Raw genomic sequence first — 14,897 nt, 5'->3', positions numbered from 1 at the left:
ATAAAATTTGCTTTGAAACATTTGCCAGTTTGAAGCAAAACAACCACAAAATAGTTGGCACGTGCATGGTCTTTCTCAGAAAGTGATAATTAACTGTGAAATGTCTTGGCAGTGAGAATATAGGATGTAATATATATATTTTTTTAATTTCCCTAATAAAGTTAGGATTTCAGACAAGAAGTTTAGATTGCTTTGTTAGACTGGTTTTGAATGAGAATATTGAAAAAAAGAGATATTGAACTTTTTGTATAACATTGAAGGTAAAACATGGAGATTTTCTTAATAACTGAAATAAATTTGTGGTGAAAAATTTTCCAGTTGAAGCAAAACAAGCTCAAAATAGTTGGCAAGTGCATGGTCTGTTTTGGAAAGTTAACTGGCAAATGTCTTGGCAGTGAGAATACAGGAAGCAACAGTTTAAATTTTATGAATTTCACTGAATGAATTTAAGATTTAAGACAAGATGCTTAGATTGCTTTGCCCAACATATGTAACATTTTCAAACACAAGTTAGGGCCTAAATTTGTTATGGAAAACCTTCTAGTGATGAGACAGGAGAATAACATTGTTGATCTTTGGGATTAAAGATATAGTGATCTATGCACAGAAATGTCGAACAGAAGCAGTATGGATTCATGTATCAAATTAGTTGTCAATTAGATCTTTCACTTTGACAATGGCAATTTCTGCCCTGCAAACAAGGCATTGCAACAACTAAGTGAAAGTGCATTGTAAACCTTATATTATGCATTACAAGTACAGTTAGTTCAGTTTTCAGCATTGTCATGTGTTTACATTCCTGTTTTACTTTAAGGCCTCATTTGTTTACATGCCTCCTCTCATAAGTGCACTGAAGGCTATTTCCTCAAACTAGAATCATCAGGAGAACAGTTGCCAGAAAATAGAAATACCAGAAGACAAGTTGCCAGAAATTTGAGATGTACAATGAAGATCTCCAGAGGGAAACCTCAAATACAAGAAGGCATTTGCCTACAATATGTGAGTGTTTTTTCTAAGAGTTGTATCATATAGCATACCAAATGTCTGACCACTGTTTGCAGGACCAGAGGGCCTTTTACTGTCTGTGGTTTGTGATGTTAAAGAATAGAGAATATTTCTCATTGTGAATCTATTCCCGCTTTGGACGTGTCCATACATCACAACCAGAGTTGTGAATGCTGTGGGCCATTCTACCCAACTCTGGGTTTAGGTCCTTTTTTTTTAAACATCCCTTTCCTCAGGCAGTAAAACTTTTCCAGTTATTCAGTATGCAGTGTTTAATGTAGACATTGGCCTGTGAGAACTGAATGATGAATGCCCTTTATACACTTATAAGGAATGGCCTTTATACAAGAACAGAGAGTTTTATACTGGCCTTATACTGAACAAAATCTGTCACAGGGATTAAAATGAAAATGATAGACCCCATATAGGAGTTAATCTCCTTTTTAACTTGTGAATACGGAGGTTCTTGGAAGAAAAACAGGACACCTTTTTGTTGATTGCCAACCATGCAAAACCGCCAAATTTTCAGAGGTAACATGAAATACAATAGTGTTGAGTCAGGAGAATTGCATTGTTTATGTTTGGGATTAAAGATACAGTGATGTATGCACAGAAATGTTGAACAGGGGCAATATAGATTCAGGTATGAAATTAATAATAATATTAGTGTCAATTAGATCTTTCAACTTGATAATGCCAACGACTGCCTTGCAAACAAGGCATTCGAACAACTAAGTAATTATGCATAAGAAGTACAGTTGGCTTAGTTTTCAGGATGTCATGTTTTTACTTTGCTGTTCAAGGCCTCATTTGTTTACATGCCTCCTCTCATAAGTGCGCCAAAGGCTTTTCTCAAACTAGAAAAATCAGGAGATCAGTTGCCAAAACATAGAAAAAAAACAGAAAACTGTGCAGTTGCCAGAAATTTGAGATATACAATGAAGACCTCTAGAGGGAAACCACAAATACAAGAAGGAGTTTGCCTACAATATATGAGTGTTTTGTGTCCGAGTTAAAGGTAGGTAAAGTCACACTTCACGCCCAAGTGGCCCACACGGCCGTAGCTCAGCCCGGTTTCTGTAGCATGAAGCAACTTGGAGTATTGCTACTCTCCCCTGGATGGGATGCTAGTTCATCGCAGGGTTAGTACCACCAGCAGTATGTCTCCAGTACCCATTTATAACCTGGGCGATGAGAGACAATGTGGAACAAAGTTTCTTGCTAAGGAAACAACACAGCAATGAAGAGACCAACCTGGCCACGAACCACCGACCCTCTAATTGAAAGTCCGACGTACTAACCACTACACCACCACACCTCTGGAGTTGTTCCTTTAATGAGTATTGTATAGCATACCAAATGTCTGATTACTGTTTGCAGGATCAGAGAGCCTTTTACTGTCTGTGGTTTGTGATGTTAATGAAGAGATAATTAATGTGTCTCATTGCGCATCTATTCCCACTTTGGCTAGTTTATAGTTGACAACAAGGGTTGTACTGTTGTGGGCTTTTCTTCCCAATTTTGGGTTGGGTGCTTTGATTTTTTTTAAACATCACTTTCTACGGGCAATAAAGCTTTTTCACTTTTTCAATATGCAGTGTTTAGTCTGGAAATTGCCCTGTGAGAACTGAATGAATTCCCTTCATACAGGTAAAACATGGAGATTTTTTCAATAACTGATAAAATTTGCTTTGAAACATTTGCCAGTTTGAAGCAAAACAACCACAAAATAGTTGGCACGTGCATGGTCTTTTTCAGAAAGTGATAATTAACTGTGAAATGTCTTGGCAGTGAGAATATAGGATGTAATATATATATTTTTTTAATTTCCCTAATAAAGTTAGGATTTCAGACAAGAAGTTTAGATTGCTTTGTTAGACTGGTTTTGAATGAGAATATTGAAAAAAAGAGATATTGAACTTTTTGTATAACATTGAAGGTAAAACATGGAGATTTTCTTAATAACTGAAATAAATTTGTGGTGAAAAATTTTCCAGTTGAAGCAAAACAAGCTCAAAATAGTTGGCAAGTGCATGGTCTGTTTTGGAAAGTTAACTGGCAAATGTCTTGGCAGTGAGAATACAGGAAGCAACAGTTTAAATTTTATGAATTTCACTGAATGAATTTAAGATTTAAGACAAGATGCGTAGATTGCTTTGCCCAACATATGTAACATTTTCAAACACAAGTTAGGGCCTAAATTTGTTATGGAAAACCTTCTAGTGATGAGACAGGAGAATAACATTGTTGATCTTTGGGATTAAAGATATAGTGATCTATGCACAGAAATGTCGAACAGAAGCAGTATGGATTCATGTATCAAATTAGTTGTCAATTAGATCTTTCACTTTGACAATGGCAATTTCTGCCCTGCAAACAAGGCATTGCAACAACTAAGTGAAAGTGCATTGTAAACCTTATATTATGCATTACAAGTACAGTTAGTTCAGTTTTCAGCATTGTCATGTGTTTACATTCCTGTTTTACTTTAAGGCCTCATTTGTTTACATGCCTCCTCTCATAAGTGCACCGAAGGCTATTTCCTCAAACTAGAATCATCAGGAGAACAGTTGCCAGAAAATAGAAATACCAGAAGACAAGTTGCCAGAAATTTGAGATGTACAATGAAGATCTCCAGAGGGAAACCTCAAATACAAGAAGGCATTTGCCTACAATATGTGAGTGTTTTTTCTAAGAGTTGTATCATATAGCATACCAAATGTCTGACTACTGTTTGCAGGACCAGAGGGCCTTTTACTGTCTGTGGTTTGTGATGTTAAAGAATAGAGAATATTTCTCATTGTGAATCTATTCCCGCTTTGGACGTGTCCACACATCACAACAAGAGTTGTGAATGCTGTGGGCCATTCTACCCAACTCTGGGTTTAGGTCCTTTTTTTTTAAACATCCCTTTCCTCAGGCAGTAAAAGTTTCCCACTTATTCAGTATGCAGTGTTTAAAGTAGAAATTGGCCTGTGAGAACTGAATAAATGCCCTTTATATAGGAACAGAGAGTTTGATACTGGCCTTATACGGAACAAAATCTGTCACATGGATTAAAATGATAGACCCCATATAGGATTTAATCTCCTTTTTAACTCGTGAATATGGAGGTTCTCGGAAGAAAAACAGGACGTCTCTTTGTCGAATGGCAACAATGGAAAACCACCAGAGAATGCACATGGTCACTTTTGCGTTGCCTCAGGTATCGGAAGGAATCGGGTTGCATGTGTAATTTAATTGTGTAAATGTTTATACATAATGCATTCCCGCAATATGGCGTGCCGTACACAAATGAGTTGGCTAACAGGAGCATTTGATTGTATTTTGAGTGCAATATGGTTATTTTCTTTAATTTCAGCATTGCCAAGTGTTTTTGTTTTCTTGTTGAGGTCTGTTAAGTTTATTGTGTTCACTCATAAGTGCACTTAAGTTTTGTCTCTCAGCTAGTACAAACTAGAGAATGGAGAAGAAAAGAAGGTTGAGAAATCCAAAGAAGAGGCCCAAAAGGGGATCACCCAGAAAGAAAGAAAATTGCACATGCATGTAAGTGACCTTTGACTTGCGTGTGGCTGTCATAACTGTAAAATAGACCTTTCTAAAGGGTATTGTAGGGATCAGGAAGCAGGTTAAGCCATTTTTTGAGGAAGTGTGCAAAATTACTTTTCCTTTGTTGGAGAGCAAGTGTGATTCTGGAGAGTTTCATTCTTGTACTTGTGGATACCTGATTTTGTAAACGGACTCCAGTTAACTAGTTGTCCCGTGTTAAAATAAAACCTACAAAGTCCCAGAAATGTCGTAAAGATGCCCAAGCTGTCATGAAGATTATAAGCTTTAGAGCGGGAGTTGTGACTACTTGTACATTTTCCCTTCTTTCAACCCAATGTTTTATGGCTGCTATATACCTTAAATTCTTGTGCTTTTTTCACAGCCACAAACAGCAACCAGGAACAGTTGTCAGATGCTCTTTCATGAATGATAACCAGTCAGTGGAAAGCATGTGGTAGGAAAAAGTTCATTTGTATCACCAAGCACAGTAATATTTGTCCAAAGTTCAAGTTAGTCTTTTGATCTTGTTTTTCTAGGTTATTCCAGACATTGTAAGGTTATAAAAAATGGAAAACATGCTCTCAGGAAACAAACACCACAATAACCACAACCTCATTTGGATAAACAACTGCATTTAAATCTTGTCACATTTGATGGCATTCTTGTTATTTCCTCATTTTCTGCAGGACAGATATTTGGAGGGCCAACCAAAACATATACATGTATGATTGAGTGCAAAGAGAAAAGGTCATACCAAATGAGGACTGCATCATCTATGCCCTGGCAGCCAACCACTTTCACATGTAGTAACTGAGGTAGAGAATGCCACTCCTGGATACGACTGCACTCTCATAGCTTGAGCTGAACCTCAATCAACTTATGAAGAGCTGGATGTAGTGCATTTGAGATGGAGGACAAGGTTTCGGGTATTTTTCAATTACAGCAAAGAAATTTGTTGACACTTTTGGTTGTTTATGAGGCCTCAGCAGCCAAAAGTGTCTCAAGAAAATATTCTGCATGTGAGAAGTATATTATTTTGTCCAGTGGCTTTCTGATGATCAAGGCTGTTAGCTTACTGGTGTAAGGTTGCTTACTTCTAACATTTCACAGGTTGGACTCTGAAATTCTCAGCTGCTGGCCTTTTGGGGCTCCTTTAAAGTTTTCTATAGCCAGCAGCCTTGATTTTCGATGGAAGATTAATAATTATTGTAGCATTTTACTATATTATAGAGTGTTTTCACATGATGTCACGGCGGCCATGTTGGTGTCCCAAAACAAAGAAATGGCGGCCATGTTGGTGTCCCAACTTAAACCTCTGGGAATTGAACTCTATTTCTATGCAAATACTTTCTTTTGTTTCATTAAACCAATATAGCCAGTAGTCATGTGAATGAAAACACTCCATATCTTTATTACCGGTTCCTAAATTGGTCAAAAGAAATAGTCACACTTACCTTTTGCATAAACCACTGAGTGCCAACTCCTGTGTAATTAACATGAACCAACTGGGATCATATCTACTGACTCCCTTGAGCAGAATGTTTAGAGGTAGCGTGGTCGAGTGGTTGGGGCGCCGGACTTGGAATCCGGTGGTCCCGGGTTCAAGTCCCGCTCTGACCGCTAGCTGGAGTTGTTTCTCGGTAGCCCCAAGTTCAACTCCTTGGACGCGCTTGTAAATAGCCAGCTGGTCTGCCTCCTGCCAGTTGGGATTTTTAACCATGTTATTTTCAATTTATATTATTTCTTTACGAGGTTTAATGCTCGGCCCCACTAGCACTTGTGCTATAAACACTGCCGAGGGTAAATAAAGGTTATTATTATTATATTATTATTATATTATTATATTATAGTTACTTCTAGTATTTTGGGATGGTTCCCTTAACCATTAAGACGAGATAGTGACAAGCATGCAAATTCTCCTCACAATATCACAACTTGTTCAAGGATTCAGCTAATGATAAAAAACGGAAATAGCCACCAAAGACAAAGGTCTTCATCTTTTGACAAATACTCCTAATGTCATGACAAAAATACGGAGAATAGTGAGAAGAAAATGTATGTTGATATTGGAGCTTAAAAGGTTGAATATGCCAAAATGGTGCATGGTCACTATTGCATTTTTTTTACTAACAAACCCTGACCCTAACCTCTCAGCAAGATTGAGTTCCTTGAATAGTTTTGTATTTTTGAAAATCGTTTGGAGCATTTGAAGTGGTTGGCTTTTAAAGGTGAAAAAGAAAAAATGTTTCTCCATAGCTGACTGACTACATGACACTTCTTAATCGTAGAAATAAAGGAATGAAATCTTTAGCATGGTGACAGGGTATTTTACCTGTGTAATATTGCAAATAAAGGAATAGCCAGTTGGCATCAAATATTACCATCACTATCTATGTGACACTCCTTAATCTTAGAAAAGGTATGATCTCTTTTATGTGCTAAGTTGGTACAGGGTTCCGTTAAATATAGCTGAGTGAGTACACAGAGTGACATATTTTATATGCCAACACATGGTAACTGGACATTTTGTCTGCATATAAAGAAAAAAGGGCAGAGTAACATAACAGTCACTGACTAGCACAAAACTCCTTACTCAACCTTACTCAAAGAACAGGAGTGAATGCTGTAAACAGCTTTTTTATAACATTTTTATTCTTTTTTTAATTTTTATTTCTTATTTTTGATGATTTTATTCAGAGTATCTGAGAATAAATGGTGCCACTTTGCATGGTAAGCATCACTATCTAAATGCCAGCATGACTATTGAATGCCCAGTATAACTGCAAATGTAAACCTCGCAGGATAAAACTGCTGTCTACATATAGGTGTGACTGAAAGCTTAATCACTTATAAAAATGTGTTGAAGCCTTTGACGAGAGGTGCGGCATAGAAACCAGAATCTGCACCAAAACTGGTATACCTGTCTGGTTATATTCCCTGCAGATGCCCTTATAAGTCTCTGGTTTTTATGGTTATTGAACACATTATTTCATATAAGGTAAATGACATACATATCCATTTCAGCACACTGTAATCGCTATAACCCAGAGAAAAAAGTACAGTTGTTGTCCTTGGGCAATACTCCCTACATACATTTCCATTTGTCTGGTATACCTTATGTGTCCCTGAGGACATAACATAACCTGTGGACCCTTCTGTTGTATACTTAACAATTATTCCACGAGCGCGCGTTGTATATGAGATGATAGATAGCCAACGACGCGCGTAGCGCCGAGTCGGCTATAATCATCTCATATCTAACAAGCGTGAGTGGAATAATTGTTTTATTAAAAACAATCAAGAAATATTGCTAGATTTTGCCCATTTCGCTTTGAAGAACAATTAAAAATCAATTGAATGGTTGCCATTTCTCGGGCATAGTATAATGGCTCACCATAGCCGCTAAGCCAATCAAATCCCTGGAATTGCATTATACAATGATCCAGTTTTTAATAAAATATATTATTTTATAAGGCACACTGTACCCCTATAAACCTCATTTGTACCATGGAGACCCTTATGCACCATGCATATCTTTGGATATCAATGTACACCCTGTGTCCCTAGATATCATTTTACACCGAGCATCCCTACACACTGTTTGGATATCCTGTGAACCCTACATACCATTGGATACCCTGTGAACCCCACGTACCATTGGGTACCCTGTACACCCTGTGTAGTCTACATACTGTTGAACACCCTGTGCACCATGCATATTGTTGTATACCTTGTGTATCCTACATACCATTCCTCTGTACTGTGCATGCTGTAGTACACCCTACATACTGTACCATTAGATACCCTGTGAACCCCCTCATACCATTGCACCATGCATAAAGTTGCACACCCTCTGTACCGTATATGCCATTCTGAACCTTGTGTACCCTACATATTGTTGCACATCCTGTGCATCATGCCTATCGTTGTATACCCTGTGTATCGTACATACCATTTTACACCCTACATACCATTGGAAACCCAGTAAACACCCACATACCATTGGACATCCTGGGTACCCTGTACACCCCGTGAAGTCTACATACTATTGCACACCCTTTCTACCATACATACTGTTCTGCACCTTGTGTACCCTACATACCTACCTACCCTTACATACCCTTTTGTACCCTGTGTGCAACACTACCTGAGTGGAAGAAACATTAACTTGTTCCAGGCATTGAGTGTGTGTGTGGTGCGGAAATGCTTGGTTGGCCACCTGACAACACCACATTTACCTGTTTTAGGGTGATGTTAATCATAGGTGTTGATCACCTATCCAAGACCTCCAGGTTTAATTAAGTAAAAACATCACCCTGGACAATAACAATAATAATTTATTACTTATATAGCGCGCGAACCATAAACAGATGCTCTCGCGCACTTTACAATAAAGATATCCTAAATAAATATAATTTAAAATTACAATGGCAAGGTCAATGGCTAAAATACAGTTCTAATAAATGTCAAAGGCTTGTCCAAATAAATGAGTTTTCAACCTGTCCTTGAAAGATTGAACACTTTGTGCGCAGCGAACTGCATTGGGTAAATTGTTCCAGAGCCCTGGTGCGGCTACAGTAAAGCTACGATCACCCAGCGTACGCAGAGTCTTGATTCTGGGCGGTTGAAGGAGGACTTCGCCGGACGATCTAAGACTATATCTAGATACGGTCTTTAGGGTGATAAGTTCGCTAAGATACGCTGGAGTGAGTCCATGGATAGCATTATACGTAATTAACAACATCTTGAAGATCTGTACAATGGCAAGAAAGTAGCGCCAGGAGGTGACCTTCGGATGCTCTACCACTGAGCTACAGGAGACTTGTGGGAGCTTTTTTTTATTTATTTTTTTTTAAATACAGGAAATCTGGCAAGGCCATTAAACTAGGTTCATGGGACAAACATCCTGCACACTGCTAGGGTTGGAATGTCGTGTGGCATATGCGCAATGGAACAATAAAATGTGATGCAATATTTTAGCCGGGTAAATAGATGAGAATGATGTATTATTCAGTGTCACCTCTCCTATCAGGAGTCATACCTGACCTTCTGATTACTAGTTCAGATGCTCTACTACTGAGCTACAGGAGTGGGACAAACAGTATGATGTATTTATTGCACCAAGACAAGCCACTGCAATTTTAAATTCCCCCCCCCCCCCCCCTGAACATTTCAACTGTTAAAACATGTATGGCTTACTAATGCAAATAATGCTACTAAATGCCAGGTAAAATAGCCCTTGGAATGGAGTTGGTCTTCAATATACTGATAAACTTAAAATGCATGCCCCTCCAATTGCATTAGTTGGCAGAGGGGTGCAATGGGTGCTTTCAATTCCAGCATGGACTTATCCTCTTTTTGTTTCCTCATCATCCAGATAATTTTAAAATTCTTTTAACTGCAAACATGTTTCAATGATTCAAAGGTGAAAAATAGGTAAATGGATAAAACTATACAGTCGCTCAATTAACTTAACATGTTACATTACCAACAAATAAAATCTATGGGACTCCTTTAAACATTAAACACTCTTAAAATGCTTTTACATGCCGCCTGCAGTTGTTGTGCATGTATGTAGTTTACATACATATTCAATAATATTGATTTTTTCAGGCCTCTGGCGAATTGGCTAAAATTAATGTAGTATGTATATAGTTAATTCTTTGTAAAAGAAGCATACTCTCTGTTACTGTTCGTATTGTATGACACTTTGTGGCTGCAAATTAATAATATACATGCACATGTCAATGACACTTGAAAGTTCCTTGCTCTTGTTTAGAGTATAATACTATAAGACGGCCATTGTATCTTATGAGAAAAGATAACCCTAACACTAGTTGATGGTTTTTGTATTCTTAGGAACTTGCAAAAGTATAATAATCAAACAAATTATGATACAAGTATAATATATTGCTTGGAATATCATAGTGGAGGCAAATGAAGACCTAAGATCATTTCTGAAAGTGCATATATGAAGTGATCATTTGTGAACTGCAAAGTAATTTAAGGTTGAATGAATGAAAGCCATAATCTCATGAGGCCAGAACAATACTTTTCTGGCTTAAATCTACAAAATAGCTTATAACTGCCAAGTGGGCTTTTTTAAGGTATAATAAATTTATTGTTAAATTATTTAAAAAATGAATAGTTTAATAACAAATAGGAAACAATATCATAGAAAACAAAGATAATAAATGGAAACAGCAATAGATGCTGCAATCCACAACTTAAGGGTTTTGTCTTGTCACCATTTATCTCAGGCTTGTTGTCAACAACAACACCATCCAAAGAGGCAAAACCAGATTGACAGTATGATGAAAGTGGGTTAAACAAGATTTTAAAAAGAAACAAATCTGTGAATTTTTCTGCATAAAAATGCTAGTTCATGCGGTTCCTTCTAACAATTTCACCAAGTGTAGACCTGTACAACGACTGCAAAACAAGACCTGAAGAACAATTTCAAGGGGCACTCCAGACATTACGTGAGAATAACAGTAACTGGTACTACCGGTAACTGTTCATGAAAACAAATTGACTTCAATTAATTATGACTTGAACTACATTGAGGGCTTATTGTTAAGTTGTAGGTAGGTAAGGATTGGGAACCCTTGTTGTAGTGCTTGGCTTATTCTGCTTGTCATGCCCGTGTCTCTTTAACTACTTCAGCAATTCTTTGGTAGAAGTAGGTTGTGTTTTACACTGTCAGCCTTACAACAGCTGGGCTGGACTGGTATCCATTGATTCAGTGGGAGTGTTTGTAGGGCCAGGACTGTTAGGTAGATGTCTCCCTTGGTTTCCTTTGCCTTTTACCGGAGTTGTTAGAATCGTTTATTGTGTTAAATCAAGCTATCATATTACATGTAGCATATAACATCATTACATCATCAATTAATTCAGTACATATGTAGTAGTCATGTAATTCTTATCCCTTGATGTATGGTTTTGAAAGCTGCTGATAAACCAAGATGTTAAAGAGCAACAGCGCTTCAATCTACTGGCAATAGTCCCAAAGATGTCATCCTATACTTTCACAGGGCTCAATCCTGGAACAATGTCATTGTACATGTAACTGTTTTAATTGTCCTAAATTTAAATGAATAGAGTTGAAAAAAGTGCATAAAAAACTGACATATAAACAGCTTTGCAGAAAAAGCCTTAAAGATCAGCACCAGCTATGCACAGTCTTTGAGGTGAGCAGGTCTTCTGCTTCTGGAACAGTATGTGTTAGCACATGAAACATCAGTTTCGGGTCTCAGTGCACATAGGGTGTGCAACAGCTTCTAGCTGCATTCCTGTAATGAAAAAACTTGTCAAGGCATGCACCACTTAACATTACTGGCTGCTTACATGACTGATTCAGCACTTATTTTCATCACAAACAAAGAGTCACCGTTTGCAGTGCCACCTCCAGAGAGGCCTCTGTCACATCAGGCGTACCCCAAGGATCACTCTGGATCTCATAAATGAGGCAGTACGGTTTGCTGGCTTCCAGTTTGTGTATCTTAACATCATGTTGGATTTTTCTCCTTGTGAAGACTGGCTGAATTTCTTTACCGATTTTGCTTCCTTAAAATCTCTAAGTTGGCAGTGTATGTCATCTGATTTGTGTGTGATTTAATTGTTGTTATGGATAATCTGCACGTGGGAGGCCTTTGAGGTGATAACCTTGGTTATGGTTGAGTTTACAAAGTTTGCTGGATATTTGAGTTTCGAAAACATTGTTTTCAGATGTTCACATTCCTCAGAGAAATATTGCCAAGAGGATGAGGGATGGTAGGCACAGTTCAGCATTGTTTCCACTAATGATTTTTTTTCTGTTGTTGATTGTGTTGAAGGAGACCTGTGTTGGTTGGTTTTCTGTAGACTTTTGTCTCTAATCTACAGCCTTTCTTTCTTTATATTTGCATTCCAAGAAAGAGTAGTTTGTTGAAAATAATAGACTGCAGTTCCATGGTCAATGAGACAGAAGAATTGCAATTGCTAAGTGTTTCTAGGAAACCTGTTGTAGCTGTTACATCTCACACAATTGTCAGTGTGTCATCCAAGTATCTTTTGTAGAAGGAGGGCATCTTGTCTTGGCGCTTAAGATTCTTTTTGATGGAGCTCATAAACGTGTTTGCCATAAGAGGACATAGGGGGATCCTTTTGCCACACCGTTAATCTGTTAATATAGTTTCCCATCAAACTGAAAAAGTTGATCTTTTGTTGAACATTCAACATGGTGAACTACAACAATGTGTCTCTTACATACAATATTGCGGGTAATCACTGACCAGCACTATTTGATGTAAGTCAACTACTCAACCAAACTGAAAACCAAAACCCAACAACTACACTGGAATTGTGGTCACTAGCAACATATTAAATTCAATATGTTTGAATTTGAACATTGAGACAATTGACACAAAAGATAGTCTACTTAATTTATTCGAAAATTGTAATAAATTAAACTGTTACTGTTTGAGTGAATCTATGAGATACAAGAACTGTTACAACTTAAGTTAACTTCCAATTAAAACCCGTGGTCATAATGATCATAACAAGATTAAAAGTTACAGTTATGTTAATATTTATGCAGTATAAAAAATGAATGATATTGTTATTAATTAAGGTAATAAGATAAAGGTTCAAAGAAAATATAGCAGGTCATCAAATGCAAGTTAAATACCAAAACTAAAGATTGCAACCTGTATCACATAATAAAATGGGACAAGATGTAGATGTACAATTAATTATAAAGCTTGTATGTTCATACCTTCTTGTCTACCCTGGCCTTTTTTATCTCTCCCAAACGTTTCCGTTTTCTCTCTAGGTACTAAACTCACTGTATGTACAGAAAATAAGAGTTATGAACCGTGGTTTTTTGAAGAAGGGACTTTCACTGTAGATTCTCTCTTTGGAACTGAAAAATTAAAGGCTTTAATCATGAGTTACACTGATAGTGTGATTAGCCATCATGTTGCCCCAAGACAGTTTTCAGACTCATGCAATATTTTATTGTGTCACCCATAAAACAACCTGTACACGTTCACCACGAAACATAGTTTTGGGGGCTTAAAGCACTGGTAATAAGGTCTCAGGGAGAATAGCAATGCTATCCTCACAATTGCTGAGAAATGCCTTTCCGTCTCATACAGGCTCTGCCAGTGAAGTCACTTGTTGCACGTCCTCGATTTCGTAGCCCCTGGTAATGCTTTTATAAGCAGCCGAGCAACAGTGGCGGAAGGCGACTGTCTGGCGCCTTTAAAATAACCAGAACATTTATTTTGATAAAATTTATAATATTATATAATTTTGGGATTCAGGGGTTGATTTCGTGTGTGATAACCGAATTTTCCCTAAAAGACCTCAGATTTCATATGTTGGCAAAGTGAACACTTTTTTACAATACAATGTTGAAACAGCACAAAACTGCTTTACAGTAATTTGGGTTATTAAGATTACAAAACGTTACAATTGAAGTGAACACTTGCTATGGGCTGATTTCAGAGAAGGAGAGGTGGAGATTAATGCTGATCACCTTACCTTATCACCTTACCTTTTGAGGCCAAGGAAGCAGTGTCAAAAATATTCATATGTAGCCTACAGAATTATGATATTCATCAGTGCTGGGTTGTTCAAAAGCCGATTAACACTAATCCACGATTAAAACTTAACCAAGGTTTTCATTTCGCTCATTAAAAATGATTTTAAAGGCTCATTTTAAGCCAATGGTAAAGAAACGTCTAAGACAAAAGTTAGGGACAAAATCTTTTGAACGAATCCTTATGAATAAATAAATATACTGGAATCAAAGTTCATGTTAACCCAGGATTAGCTTAATCGGGCTTTGAACAACTGTGTGGTGGACTGTGTCAGTTATCAAAAAAGCCTTTCTACTAAAATTATTTAGGGCTTTTAAAACAGGTCCAGATGAAATGAAAATACTCTGGAATATAAAGACAAAGACAGTTGAACTTTATAATTTTGAAGCTTGTGACATGGTTTTACAACATGAAATATAGAAATATATCAGTGTAAATGCGGCTTCAAGTTTGTAAAACAGTCCTTGCAAGCTTCAAATAAGCTTAGCAAGCACAGAAACACATTTCAACAATGTGTTCATTTATTAAAATTTTATTTGTTTATATATGGTTTGCTTTTTATTTTCTTTTGATCTGTTTGGAGTACTATTAAAATGGCGCCTTAAGAAAGGCTTACGTTTTAACTTAAAAGCACAGTTGACCAGACAAAAGATGAAAGCCTGTGCTTTTGCCTCAGAGTTTCCCATGGGCAATATGTCTTGGTCTTTTGCATCTATGCAACATTTGATATCTTCCTTTAAATAAAAAAAAGTTACTCAA

The 14,897-nt window shown here is 37.2% G+C and overlaps 2 long non-coding RNA genes across 2 annotated transcripts; both read left to right on the top strand.

Annotated features, from left to right (window-relative positions):
• Positions 1-351: 351 nt before the first annotated feature.
• LOC146488535 (uncharacterized) lies at positions 352-4,436 on the top strand. Its single transcript, XR_014866066.1, has 3 exons — positions 352-999; positions 2,604-2,655; positions 3,499-4,436. It is a non-coding gene; the product is annotated as an uncharacterized LOC146488535 (long non-coding RNA).
• Positions 4,437-4,468: 32 nt separating this feature from the next.
• LOC146488534 (uncharacterized) lies at positions 4,469-6,869 on the top strand. Its single transcript, XR_014865889.1, has 3 exons — positions 4,469-4,551; positions 4,937-5,008; positions 5,241-6,869. It is a non-coding gene; the product is annotated as an uncharacterized LOC146488534 (long non-coding RNA).
• Positions 6,870-14,897: the final 8,028 nt, after the last annotated feature.

The sequence above is a fragment of the Pavona decussata genome, unplaced genomic scaffold (genome assembly GCF_977016875.1).
Source record: "Pavona decussata unplaced genomic scaffold, jaPavDecu1.1 SCAFFOLD_9, whole genome shotgun sequence".
Taxonomy (NCBI): Eukaryota; Metazoa; Cnidaria; class Anthozoa; order Scleractinia; family Agariciidae; genus Pavona; species Pavona decussata.
The sequence above is the reverse complement of the archived record's forward strand: the minus strand, read 5'-3'. Positions and strand labels throughout refer to the sequence as shown.